Source organism: Falco biarmicus, chromosome 4 (genome assembly GCF_023638135.1).
Source record: "Falco biarmicus isolate bFalBia1 chromosome 4, bFalBia1.pri, whole genome shotgun sequence".
Classification (NCBI taxonomy): Eukaryota; Metazoa; Chordata; class Aves; order Falconiformes; family Falconidae; genus Falco; species Falco biarmicus.
Genome location: NC_079291.1, coordinates 100,135,413 through 100,149,905, shown reverse-complemented (window position 1 = coordinate 100,149,905; position 14,493 = coordinate 100,135,413).

Sequence of the window (14,493 nt, the reverse complement as noted above, 5' to 3'; positions counted from 1 at the left end):
TTGTTGCCTACAGAATGGCACCACTTTCACAGTGTGAATAGATGCTTTTGAATTGTTGGTGTGTGAAAAAATTTGTTTTCTGCTTTTATTTGCATGAAACTCATGAGGAAAAGCCATACTGCTTTGTCTTTCATCAGGACGGGATTTATTTTTTCAGATATCTCAAATGACACCATGGATGCAATAATTATCTAGGAATGCTTATACTGTGAGATGCTAGAATGTCAACAATAATAATAAATCTACAGATTGGATTCACATATAGCTTGATTCTACAAGTCCTTAGGCTTCAGATTTTTAAAGGTGTAACATGCATATGAATATATGCTTAAATGCTGAGTTTTGGCTTGTTTGGGTTTTGGGGTTTTTGTGTGTGTGTGTGACAGTCTTCCAGGGAACAGGAAAATCTCTGTTCAACTCCTCCTCTCCTTGTGTCTGAAGTTTTCAGGTTGTTGTTTACAAATAGTTTCTGCTGAAAAGAGCCATTACTTTAAAAAGTCTAAATGTTCCACTTGGGTATTTTCAGAACACAAGTATTACAGAAATGCTGAAACATCTTGATATTTTTGAAATTTGGTGTTGAGTTGGTCTACGTTTAGAACAAAGAACAAACAGCCCCTTCTTCCTGCTACCTATTTCTGCACCTCCCCCCCCCCCCCCCCCCCCCCAAAAAAAAAAGGCAACAAGCTTTCAACATGGTTAAGTAACCTGAAGAAAGCACTACTTCTGGAGGAGTTGGAGATATTTCTAGCTTTTAAAAGTCATCAAACAATTTCTTTTTTTAAAAAAAATAATCTTTTGAGTCAATGCGAACAATTTCCTGGATTTTTCAGCTTTGCATTGGACTGAAAATTTGGCTGTTTGCCCAGCTGTGGTCATTTTCAGGTGAAAGTGAAACAGATCAGTAAAAGTCTTTCCAAGATTTGAAGCTTGAACACCGTGTAACTCTACTACTGTGAGTGGCACCATTAAACCTCAGTAAATTTTATACTTTTAGGCATATGGGGGGGTAAGAGCTTGTAGACTAGGAAGGGGGCACTTCAATGGGTCTATTTACAAAAGACCTCAAATCTGGCGTTTCATGTCAGTGTATTGCTTACGTTTAGAGACATGTAAGGTTAGTTAGGTTCCAAATACCTTGTTTTCCTGTCTGTTGGCTGAAATAAAAGTGCCACACTGAAATTACTGGGCCCTAAAAGTAAATACCTGGTACTCATACTCAAACCACTCTTAATGTGGCTCATTTTGAACTTCCAAGCTTTAATAATATTTTTACCTCCCTTCAAAAATACAACCCACCTGCTTTTTTTTTTAAAAAAAACCCAGGTACTTATGAGTAACCCTACAGTAATAAACCTGTGTGCAGCAATTGTTAGTCAACAAACTACTGTGTGCCCTAGAATAGCTCCACAATAAAAAGCCAGTTCATCTGAAAAGTGTCAGTGCAGTGATGAAATGCAAATGTTAGGAAGGAGGCAAATATGTTGTTGGTTTTAGTCATAAAGAAACTATTGGAAGTAGTAATACCTTTAAAAATAATTCTAATGTTTTGATGCTGCTTGGAAAATGCCAAAAAAGCTTGAGGGGGTGCAGGGAAAGCCCACTGAAATGCTGCTTTTCAGTTACTGCTTATTTTTGAGTCATCTCTGTCCTGCTTTAATGATTGCCTAGCTCCTCAAATGGTCTGTTACGGTGCTGTATCACCTTTTCCTCTTATTGCGTTAGCTCCAGTGATAGTCGTGAGGTTGCCATAGGACTCTGAATCCAGTACACTTAATGCAAGTCCTCTCAATATCACTGCTGCAGGGAGTTTTGATGGACGTGTTGCCATGTAACAAAATCTACCCAAGCCCAAACTGCAAATATGGAAGACAGCGTGGCCATGGTTCAAAATGATGGTCATGATTATTTGTATTGGAAACTTTCCACACCATGCAATTTTCTTCCTCAGCATAATAAAAATCTTGAATCTCAGCTCTAGCTTTTATTTCATGATGTCAACAGTTCTTAACCATAAAAGTGAGGAGATGCCAAAACCTTACACAGCAGAAGATCCTAATGTTCCCATCTAATGTGGTGCTTAGGCTCTAAATGCTGAACTTGTGGTGGTCTGCTTTGAGAGTTGTGTTTCATAAAATAGGGACCAGATGAGAAGGATGTTCTGTCTGTCACTGACAACATGCTGTCAGATGCCTTCTGGCTCTTGATGCAAGTGGATATCGAAACAGTAAATATTGCTGCAGGAGGGAGATGTGAGCAGAGAGAAAAGATTGAAAGGGGTGGAGGGGAAAGGTCCTCATGTTTGGAGAGGGCTTGTTTTCTTCAACATGAAATACAGGCACTGCCTGCTAGCAAAAATTTTGACAGAAGCAGTAGGGAGGTGTCCACAACAGCCCGTCATGTTGACAGTAGTGTTGTGCTGGAGAACTAGATACAGGTTGTCATAGTTTCACCTCCTTCCTTGCCAGTATGTTCCACCATGGAGCTAAGATTGCAGTTACTGCTCTAGAGTGGATTCAGCAGCAGCCAAGACCTTCAGTCTTGGAGAACCCAGAATTGGTTGTGGTAGGGTGGAGCTAGTTCATCAGCTGGGCAGGTGGGTAGTGAAATGAAGTCTCCTGTCAGCTCTTGCGTTGGGTTATTAGGACTGAGTGGTGGGAGGAAGCTTGCAGACTACTGCTGAGGAAGCTACAGTTGTGGTCCTTGCCGGTAACGTAGTATGGCCAGTGTGTACGTCATGCTCTCTGACATGCTGGTGAGGCAGAAGACTGGACTCGAAGCCATTCCACAACTCTGAATCAGTTTTTAAGAAAAGAAATTTTGAAAAGATCATTCTAACATCGACAAAAGGCAAGGAGAAGTGCCAGTGATGGGAGAAATAGCTGATCCCGGGTCAAGATGTGCCGGTCTTCTGGGAAGAGTTTGTAGATCGATATGGTGGAGCCCTTTGTGCTAATGCATGACTCGGGGAAAGGTGCTTGTGGAGGAGGAGGTGGCGAAGCGGGGAGGCTGTATCCCCACAGCAGTGCCAGCTAGCTGGTATTTTTAGCTCTTGCTGACAAAGCTGTGATCTCTGCTAGAGCCACATGTGGGTCACTCTCCTCCCTCTTGCCTGTGCTGTGGCACAACAGGAAATTTACTGCTGGAGTGTCCCGGGGATGGATAAGCATGGCAGCGGGAGCCAGCAGCCCGGTCCTGCCGCGGAGGCAGCCGCTTCCTGCGGGCTTGCCCTGGCTCCACGCAGGAGGAGGAGGAGGTGGTGTGTCGCTGTGCCATTGCCAACAGATTTATGGCAAAGGCTAACCTTGGCACTCGGGGAAAGCTGCTGTTTTTCTTTCCGAGTTTTCTGGTTTAGCCTGACTAACAGTGTGATTGGACCGATGGCCATCCCTAGGGCTCTGACTCCCACTTGCTGTGCTGTGACACAGCCCTCTGACCAGCGTTGTGGTTAATTAATGCCTATCAAACCCAGTCCGTTGAGGCTGGTTGCTCGGATGGCTGGCTGGGTTGGCCGGTAGTCACAGTCACCAAGCCATGCATGCTAGAGATGACTCCCTGTGTTTTCAGGCTAAATCATAACCACGTTACATACCACGCAGCTCTTACTGAAATCAACTCCAGTTTGAGTCTTTAAGCTGGAACAGAATGAATAGGCCACATCTTTGGGGAGTGTGGGCCAGCCAATGGCTTAAAAAACAAAACAATAAAAAAAACCCCAACAACCCGCAACCCGAAACACAGCTGAAGAACTCCAAACCAACTCTGCTTTGTGTCCAGAGACTGAAACATAATTTGAACTGACTTGCTCAAAATCCCTTCATGGTGTGGGTAGTTAAAGCCATTGGGTATTTTGTTTACTTGTCTATAGAACATGTTTCTGTTGAATTCTGGCACTGCACGCTGCTGCTTGTTTAAACATGCCTGGGAGGAGAGCCAGTGTGAAAACACTCTTTAAATCAATAAAAATAGTTGTAAAACTGCACAAACGCTCCAGATTGGAACAGTTAATGATCTTCAGGATCAAGATATGAATTTGTCTGGTGAACTGCAGATCTCTGCACCTACTTTGGTGATCAGGAAAATATGTGTGGCTATGGAGGGAAAACTGAGCTCTGGAAGGATCCAGATCTCTGAATACACTTTGTGTCTTGAACCTGTTTTCATCAGATTCAGAGCTGCTGCTTGATGGGTTAGTTAACTAACAGAAGTATCATTACATTATTTTTTTAAAAAAAGAGGAACTTGGGGCTTTTGAAATTCTTAATATAAATTTTCAAAGCTTCTGAGGGAAGATTAAAGATTTTTGGTACAAGCAACTTGGAAGCTTAAGGGAAAAAAAAACTTTTAAAACTGATTAATTTTTAGAACATCTTGGAGTAAATTAATCTTGTGCCATTTTTACTGAAATTATTTTAATGAGTACTTTTGATCTATTTATTTATATACAGTCTCTACACATTGATAAAAATTCTAATTTAAACTAGCGATGTATGGTAAAGCTTTTTTTCAAAAAATATCCCAACATTTTTTTAGACTAAAACTTGAAAACAATGAAACATGGATAACTTCATGTGTTTTACCAATTCTAAATTAGGGAGGTCATGAAAAGGATTCTGAAGCTCAGAAACCTTCCAAAGAGAAGAAAGTAACTTTTTTAGACTAATCGGATTTTTTTTTTTTCTTCCTTTAGAACCTGTTCTGATTTTTTTGCACTTGCTGGGATACTGTCAGATAACTCTGTGTTTGAAGACTGAGGTTTGTTCTGTGTTAGGCATGTCTTCCCACATACTGAGCTTTGGATGTTTAAAAAAAAAGGGGGGGGGGGGGGAGATGCAAAGTAGAGGAAGACCAGGAGAAGTGTGAAATCTCTGAACACAGAAACTGCCATATATCACACAGTGCTAACCAAGCCCAACAATCGATGCAAGACTTACAGAGCTAGATCTCAAGGCTTTGGAGCTGCAAAACTGCTTCCAGTTTGCTCCTACTGCACTCACAGGAAGGGGCTGTGTTGCATGTCACTGTGCCCACACAGGCCAGGTCTTTACGTGCAGCATGAAGAAGTAAACACCCTGGGAAATTAAACAAGGAATAAATGAAGAAAAGCCTTACCTATATCACTGGTAGTGAATGAACATCAAAATACAAACTCAAGCTAGGCAGCTTAATTTCCCCACAGCTGTGCATTCCCCTTTGGCTTTTGCATAAATAAAGAAAAAAAAAAAAGTAAATTCCCTGCCCATAAAGAGCACCTAATTCTAAGGGTGAGAACAGCTTGGTCATCTGACAGTTTGAGCTGGAAGGTGTCTAACCCAATTGGTGCATCTCCTGCGGAGTACAGCACTGCTACAACATAGTGTGTTTTGGAAATAGCTCTTGATTAACAATGTTCGGTGGAGTGGAAGCAAAAATAATTAGAAAGTATTTTAAAGCTCCCTTTGAATGTAATCCATGGGCAGTGATTTTAAGCAACCTGTCAGCTTCAACAATCTCAGAGATGACTCATGCAAGGGTAAGTTCAAGGGCAGTGCTATCACTCCAGCACTTGGTACTGCTGTTAGCATGAGAACGTGATTGCTATGCCTTTAAACAAGCATGTGCTTTTTTCCTAGGAGCTGTAACTTGTCTTTCCAGTTTGTTGTAAATGAGCACAAAGAGACACTTAGTGTTAGATCCTCAGATGGTGAAAAAAATAATTTCTGTGCTGATTACTCTCAGCTGCAGATGTGCCCCAACCCATGGTTTGGGCTTTGTAGAAGCGCTGACCTGACTCTAGTAGTATTTCTGCATTGACTCAACAGGATCAGTCCTGAGCATTGTGTACGTGTGCACACACTTACAGACATTTATGTACAGATATATATGTGTGCGTATATACATCTCTTAAGTTGGAAGCCATGTTTTGGGAAACCCAAAGGCTTTGTCCTAGAGCAATCACACAGGGTAGTGTAAGCCAGTTTCTGTAGGTGGGGGAAGGAAGGGAAGCCAAGAAAATATCCACACAGTGCAGAGCTCAAGCGAGGGTCCTCAGGTGTCAGATATGGACATAACTCCCATTTTCATCTTTCTGCACCCCAACTCTGCTTCTATGAGCAACTGACTACTCTTATGTATTGCTTGAGTATAGAAGGCTCTTACTATAATTTGAAGTGCTGTGAGGCCTCATCCATTGCACTTTATATATAGACTGAGTAGTTTTGGTTAATCCTCATTTGGTGTGTGCTGACTCTTTCTGCTTCATTCCCCTTCTAGGAGAAATTCTGTTGGTGCAACTTCTGACAGACTGGTTGTGGGGGCTAATGTGAGCCGGTGCTGCACGCTTGTGCTCTACAGATACATTTAAACGTGAGTGTGAATGTGCACAAGGGAAGATGCTCTCATCACGAAACGGTGTCAGGAGACTGGATGAGGCTGACTGCTGCTAAAGGTATTGTGGTCATATCACCAATGCCCTGATGAGACCTGATCTTGGGAGATGCTGAGCTCTATTGAGTTTATGCTTTGTGTGCAATCTCCATTTTTGCTTGGTTTTATTTATACATCCCATTCCATGGTGGATGCCACAAGATAAAGGTTTAGTCTTCTGTGCTATTCCTGCGTGTTTGAAGTCATTCAAGGTCCACTCATATTTTTACTTATCCCACTGATTATTGCTTCTCAGAATTGTGTGGACTGGAGTATCTGACTAAAACAATCATGTTACACTTAATCCTGTGGGCATCCTGGTCTAATTTGTATGAGATCATATATAGTTTGGTGTATAGATTGTATATTGTTTGGTATATAGCACACAACACTGCAGTTACAGAAATAGGTAAGTTCATCTGCCTTTTCTCCTTGCAAGGCTATAATATGCTAGCAGTTTTTCCTGTGTCTCTAATACAGTAACTTTGGATGGCTGCATGTGTTCAGATCCGAAGTTTCAAATATGTTTTAAGTCTGAAAAGTAAGGCATCTCTTGATTTAGAGTATCTGAAAGGGAAGAAAGAGGAATGCGTCTAGACTTTTCGTGTTTTAGTATAGCCGTGGATTCAAGTACCTCAATGATTACCCCTCTCTCAAGCAACTACTCGATGGTACAAGTGCTGTAGGAGGTCATGATGATTCCTCAGGCAGCTGTTCCTCCTGCTTCGTGCTGTAGCATGTCTTCATGCTTCTATGGTATCGTTATTGGCCTCTGTCCATCCTCTTAGAAGAATGTTAGTGTGCTAATGCTGTCCCATCCAACACTGCTCAAATATTAGTGATACGTGGAAGAAGAGGCTTGGGAATTGTTGGAGTAGGATGAGGGGAAAACAAGGATCTCTAAAGAAAGAAGAGCGACTGGGGCTGCCAGAAGCAGCTCTGGGGGCTACAGGAGTTGGAGGAGGGGCTGAGGGAAATGGCTTACAGACATAGCCATGGACCGTCTGTTTGTAGCATCTAATTACTACCTGGTCAGAGAGGGTTTTGAAAACAGAAATCTGCTCTTCAACCTAGCTTTTAGCAGCCTGGAGCACAGGATTGCTTTTACATATGCAGTAACTGTAATCAGTTATGTGGTTATATATTTGCTTTTCATGCCTTTGCTGTGAGGAAAGGCTGGGAAGGAATTGCCAGCTGGTGAGTCTGCAAATGGCCCCAAACGCGCCTGTGATGCTCCTGTTATTAGTATCTGACTTGAAGTGAGGTGGCTTTGCACAGCCACCTATGACTCATGCGCTGCTGTGTTTCTGCCTTCAGAGACATGTATTAGAGGCTGCGTCTAAAGGTTTCTGAGAGGACTTGGTCATTGGAGTGCTTGAATGGAGCCCCACTGACATTTGGTTTGCTTTTTTTTTCTCCAAGTGAGAAGGCAGGTTACCTTTAGCCAAGCAAGCCTCTGACTTAATCCCCTCCACCTGTTTAATTTCAGCCAAAAGTAACTAGTAGTAACTTCAATAACTGGCCAAGCACCCTGAGGGGAACTAGGTTACTGAGAAAATGTCACCTCAGGTTTCTCTCTGTTTCTGGATCCTGCATGTACAAATGCAAAGACTCCGTTAGAAGAAGTGCAGTTTTGTGAATGATTCTTCTCTAGTAATTGAGAGGTCTAGATTAACTTCATGCTCTGATGTCTCACTCTCGAGACGGCTATAGAGACTAGTTTCTCACCTTAGCTAGCAATCTTTTGCTTGTCCCGTTCTTCCTCTGTTGCCTCTGTAAGTGTTCAAGGCACGATTTGCCCACATGATGTGTTTGTGTAACACACTGGCCTGTGGTTACATGTCCACATCTGTGCCTGATCTGCAGAGGATATTGGTCTATTATAGCTCCCAGCTGGCTAGCCTGGCTTTCCACCTCAAGCTGCATAGAATCCTGCTTTTATTGCTCTGCTGGTCCTGGTTTCAACCCTGGTACTTGCCAAGATGGCATCTGCTGCATTTGTACAGAGCAGGGCAAAACTGGCCCTGATGTCTGCAAGAAATGTTACAGCAATAAAAATAATAAGAGGAAAAGTAGAAGGTGAGAATCTGGCCTGTGAGGCTTGACTTTCACTGTGGGTCACTGGTGGAAGCGTGTATCATCTACTCTGCCAAGTGGTATTTTTCCAGCATCCTTTACTACTTCTTTTTCTTCCTCCTCAGTGTTACACTGCATTTATAGGAATTCCCTCCCTTTGCCTCCAATGCTTCCAGACATCGGCTCATTCCCAGCCCATTCTGATAGGCAGCTCCTTTTATGTTTGCTCTCTCAGCCTTACCATTTCAACAGAGCAGAATGCCGGTGTTGCTTTTCTCACTGGGAGTGACTTAGAAAGGGGATTTGTGTGTGGCTGGGTGCCAGGGAAGAAAACACACTGTCAATGTACATTAGTGCAATGCCAAGCCCTTCCTGGGCACAGTAACTTTCCTCTCAAGGCTGCTGTGTGCCAGGAAGGGAAGACACGCTGAACAGGGGAGGAGGCGGCACATTGGGAGCAGCTTGTGCTAAAAACTGACCTGGCAAACTTAGATTAACTGCATGCCCTTCTGCTGGCACTCGGAAGGTACTTCTCCACAAAACAAATAAAGGTCTCTAGTGTTGTCTGGCGATTGTTCACGTCCCACCTGGTAAATGCTATGCCTGCACGTTTTGTGACAGGTAGCTTTATTCTCTTGCACGTGTGTGCTTGTAGGGTTCTGAGGGTGGAAGATAGGATAAATTACCCAGATGAGAAGCAGCAGCTCTGTTGTATACTGGAGTAAGTCCGGCTGTTTCACCCAGCCCAGTTCTGTACTCCCATCACACAAGTCTTCAGGACTCCTGGGTGGGGATAGTACGGAGAGGATGAAGGCTGGTTGGTGTTACACAGAAAATTGACCTGTGGGGCAAACAAGGAACGGGAATTTTGCCTAGTGTTAGTGGCAGATTTTTACCTGTCCTGTCTGCAAGTATCACATTTAGAACGCTGCTGGGATGTTAATTCTGTTCCTAGTGTTGCATAAGGTGGCATGGTTTGTTACTGGGAGATGTGTGGTTAAGGGGCAAGGTAATTTATCATGGTGCCACCTGTTACCATTATATGGATACCTGATCTGACCTGCTGGAAGACTTGTGAGTTCATGTTTATTATGGGAAGCATAGCTGAGATAAACACATGGGTTTTCCTTGAGGCTAGTCCATTCATATTCAGGTCTCAGGTGTTTGGCACTCATTCAGGGCCAAATTTGGATACTCTTGTGAACACTGTTTAGTGCTTTGCCTTCTCTTGGACCCATGGCAAGGGCTTGTTCTGCATGAGCAAAGGGTCTGACATGGCCAAACCTCCCACCTGCACATAATACACAGCAGGGGACATCACCAACAGCCTCAAGGGACAGGAAAAGAACATGTTTCTGAAATAGGGTTAACTTGTATTTCCAAAGGTTGATAGGTATAACTTGTGATATCTACAGATACAAGAGAGACAAGGCCAGGAAAAATACAGTTATATTTCTCACTGAGCCTTGCTGGGAGAGAGGCAGGGAGAAGAGTCAGGCTGTTCATAAGTGCCTTATGGCTCACAGGCGGTAGAAATGAGGGTCCACACTCAGTCTAGGGGTTTTTCTCACCTGTGCCATAGGAATGTATAATCTTAAATCAGTTCATGAATCTCAGCTTGCACATCTTGAAAAAAGATGTTCTAACATTTATCAGCTTTAAGAACAATGAAGCTTAGTTAAGTTTTCAAAGCTCTTAAAAACCCTCAGGAGTGAAACTGCCACGTACATTCCTAAATACAGAGTACTTGGGTAGGAAAGCATGTGTGAAATGCTTGATTCTGCTTAGATTTAAAGCAAACATAATTACAAGTAGTCTGGTTTTGACTGATTTATAATCTGTTCAGCAAGTACAAGAGTGGAAATGGGAAGCATTTTTGGTGCCAGTAGATCTTGGTGCTGTAGACTGAGGTGCTAATAGTGTCCATCTAGCTGAATGAGATAGCTGAAGAGAGCAGGATTGCTTGGCTATAACTACAAAGTCTTCAGGACCCTTCTGCAAGAGTCAATAGTAGGGATGTGGTTGGTGCCAGCTTTGTATCTGGAGGGAGAAGTCCTATGGGCAAGACGTAGGCAGCCCTGCACAAAGTCAGCAAGCTGGTGACAGGAATGGGACTGAAAGGACAAAAGGAGCCATATGTAAGCACTCCAGGTTCTTATAGATCAAGAAAAGAATAATAATTGCAAATAGCAGATTCTGAGTTGTTTCATGCAGCTGTGAATACTTGTCTCTGAAACCAGCCATGAGATGAAAGTGTGTGAGAAACAACAGTTTTCCAAAACTGTTCTCCAACTCATGCAGAGAGGAAATGCAGTGTGTTTTAGAAGCTGGCTGAAGGAAATGTTCTTAACTTTTTCCTGTCTTTTCCCCTAGTGGCTTCTTTCCTTAACATCCCAGTCTTTAAGAAAAACTCGTGGTCTAACGTAACAAAAATATAGATCCACTCTATTATTAGGAATAACATAAACAAGTCTAATAACCAGAGTGATGGTGGTCAGGGAGCTCAAATTGGCTTTGGATATTGAGCAGAAATAGATGTGGACTTAACCAACTGAAGATCCCATAAAGTGTATTTCTTTTCCTTTTTTCTCTTTTCCTGGAACTATTATGATTTTGGGATAGTGTATAAATAAATCTGGCCAGCAGACTTGGCCAGAGGTTTGGAAAGATCATTTCTTACACTTTTTCTGTAAGAATGACTAAAATTAAGCATTAGAAGTTTTTGCTGATAACTGTTAAACATTATTGGGTGATTTTTCTGTTCAGTTTCCCAAATGCTAAGCTAAGGTCCAGTAGTCATTGGGAAACTTAAGTCCTACTCTGAGGAGAAAAAAGAAAGCATTAAAAAAAAAAAAAATCCTTGAGGGATAAACAATCTTGAGAGCAGCAAGATGATAAAAATGAGGCAAAAGCAATATGTAAGCTGGCTTTTGGCAGAATGTTTCCTAATTGCTGGCTTGTTGGTCTGTCTAAACTCAAGGAGCTTTAATGCTTGAGGCATTTAAAGCATTGGAGAGCTGCACAAAGCATTGGAGAGCAGATAAATACTGTGCAGGGTTTAGAGGGAGGGTAAACACTGCAAAAGCCAACAGAGGTTCCTCTGTTTCTAAGCTAGCATCGCCCTTGGACCAACTCCTTGGTACAGCTTTTCTCAATCTCTGCAAAAGGCTGGGGTGAGTGGGGTGTTCACCAGCCAGGATGCTTTTTGTCTTGATAAAATAAAGGTCTTTTGAGTACATTACACTCTTGAATCCTCTCAGCTTGAGTATTCTACCTGAACAAGGATACTGGTTTTTAGGAACTAGTAAAGTATGCACTAAATAACAAGGATCCTATATTGGCAGTGGTAAATAGACTAGAAAGTCAAGGAAGATACTTTGGTATTTTTTGTCAGTACCGGAAGGGTTGGGTTTGCAGCAGGATCTAGGCTGTATTATGCTAACTATGTGCACAGGCACTGGAAAGCTGGAGTCAAGCCCTGGCCCTAAACTGGGAAGCCCAGGGATGACTTCTGCTTTCCCACATCCTGTAATATGCTTTTGGCTACAAAATTACTGGTTGAAATAGAGCATTGACTGGCTTCTGTTCCTGACTGTTGCTCCCTAGCAGAGGTTTTTGCGTCAGGCCCAGCTCAAGATGTTTTCACAGTATTTGGCCTGTGATGTTTTACAGGTGGGATTTTCAGTCAAACACCTGCTTTTTAGGTTTTAAAGGAGTCGTGGGAGGTGGATCCCTGGTGGATTGGTGGTGTCTGGATTTAAAGCATGTGTGACAGTAGAAACTTGTGTACCTAGAGTGGTTGATAGGCATAAGCCACACTGAGTGAGCTCCTCTGTTTGGAGCAGGCGCTGAGATACAAGCTCAACTGACCCCTAGATGAGGAGGACACTATTTATACATATGCAATGGAAGAGAATAAACTGTTCTGTATGCAACAGCTTTAGAAAGTGTTTGAGATTTAAATAGACTCATTCCAGTGGGTCCTTCCTCCAAAATGAAGACAGCTTTCATCAGGGAGCTGTCATGTCAGGGTCTGTAGATCAAAGTCATATATAGGAAGGTTAGATCGAGTTTGCATTTGGAAAGAAAGTTCTGTATGCTGACACTTTCAGAAAGCCCAAATCAGATAAAGGTTTCTTTTCTTTAACTAGTGTTCAGAAATACCTGGAAAGAGGTATGTTGTATGTGTGCACTGAATTGGCAGAGGAGGATAGCAACACTAAAAGCACTTATCTCTTCTACAAGGGTGCCTGTTCTGACATGGCTGAAAGGGTCCATTGGTAGAGGGAATTAATTCATTCATTTATGATGTTCTTCCAAATGCAGACACATCCTGAGTGGTGGATCAACTTCTTTAAAGATGCTTTGCTGGTTTTAAAAGGACTGTAAGGGCAGTTGGTGCTCTTAAACCAGCCCTTTGTTCCTCATGAAGTGAAGATTAGCTTCAGATTCATCTTTTCTGCCTCCCTGGCTCCTGTATTCAGCATAGTGTTTGGGGAGGAAACTCGTACACCGTGCAGTCAGCACTCCCAGGATCCTCCAAAGGGGCCATTAGTAATTACCAGAGAACGGCACATCATAGACATTTTTTTTTAAACCCTAACCCACTTCTAACTTTTTTCCATGGAATACCTTTCTCAGTAGGCTTTTAGCTGAGGACGTTAGTAATGAGTGATCTCAGCAGCAGTGGGCAGCAGTACCCAGTTCTAGCACCCTTGGCTTCAGAGCAACTGTTTTGCTGGGACATTGATTCCTTCTAGAGGGCATCGATGGTACAGATGTGTGCACACATTCATGTGTGCGCTCACACACGCCAGTGCAGGCAGAGACCCATGTTCCAGGCTTTATAGCGGTCAGCAGGAAGTGAAGACAAGAAGGGTTTGGTGGCTTGTGTATTGAAAGGTGCCAGGCAAGCTGAATTTCAGGTGTTGGCAGGTACAGTACTGATCAAGTGTAAGGCCTTGGGGCCTCTCAGCACTCCCCCCAAAAGAAATTGCAAACCCAATTAACCACATCAGGTGATGGGGCTCTACTAGACTAGAAGCTTAGGTTTTGAAACACCTATGTTTTACTTCTGCAGTGTGTGCAGAATGCAAGTTGAACAGGTGTCCTCTGCATGCTCTTTATGTTAAGCAGCAGAAGGAAAGCCAGGGTGACAAGCACAGAACTGTTAAGTCCTGCTAGAAATGGATCTCTAAGTATACTTCAAAGTATCTTCTTAGTCATGAGGATATGATGGGTTCCTCATGAGCTCGGGTCCTAAATTACTGAAAACGTTTTGAAGACCTTGATAGTGCAACCAGTCTGTTTTACTAATATTGATCAAGTACCTTTCCTAATGATAGTTGGATCCTTGGATTCTGTTCTTGCTAGAGTGTGGCATCATGTTGTATTTATACGACACATAAACAGTATTTTCCAGAGAGCTTTACTAGTTGAGCCAAAAATGTTTTGGAAACAGAAGCTGAAGTGTTGAGAAACATCCTCTTCATCTGAAACCTGCCATAAGTCACTTCATGTCAGTGGTATCCAAATATCCTGTGTATGTAATGCTAATGGGCAGGTTGATATGAATGTCCCAGACCGTTGATGCAAACTACGAAGTTGGCTGACCCAAATGAGCAGTTCTCCGAGGACTAAGGAGACTTCAGACGTGAAGCCTGCCTGAAAAAATGACATTGAGGAGCAGGAAAAAGGACCCTGTTCCTCAGTAAACACAGTTTAAGCCAGTTGATAACTTGGAGCATTTCCTTAAGGAGTTCTTGTGGTCAGAGGTGCTGCCTACCCAGCTGAACCCATCAGGAGACCACTTTTGCATGGCCAGACCACCTCTTACATAGCTTCTGGGATTTGCTGGAGGTCTTACACAAACCAAAGGCCCTGGGGCTCCTGCTTGGCCTACCTGCAGTGGATGATCTCCACCTGGAAGCATCCAGAGTACACCCTTGGTCTGCCAGTGACTGCTGGCTCTGTGGGCTGAGGAAGGCAAAAGCACCAAGGGCCTTGCAGTGA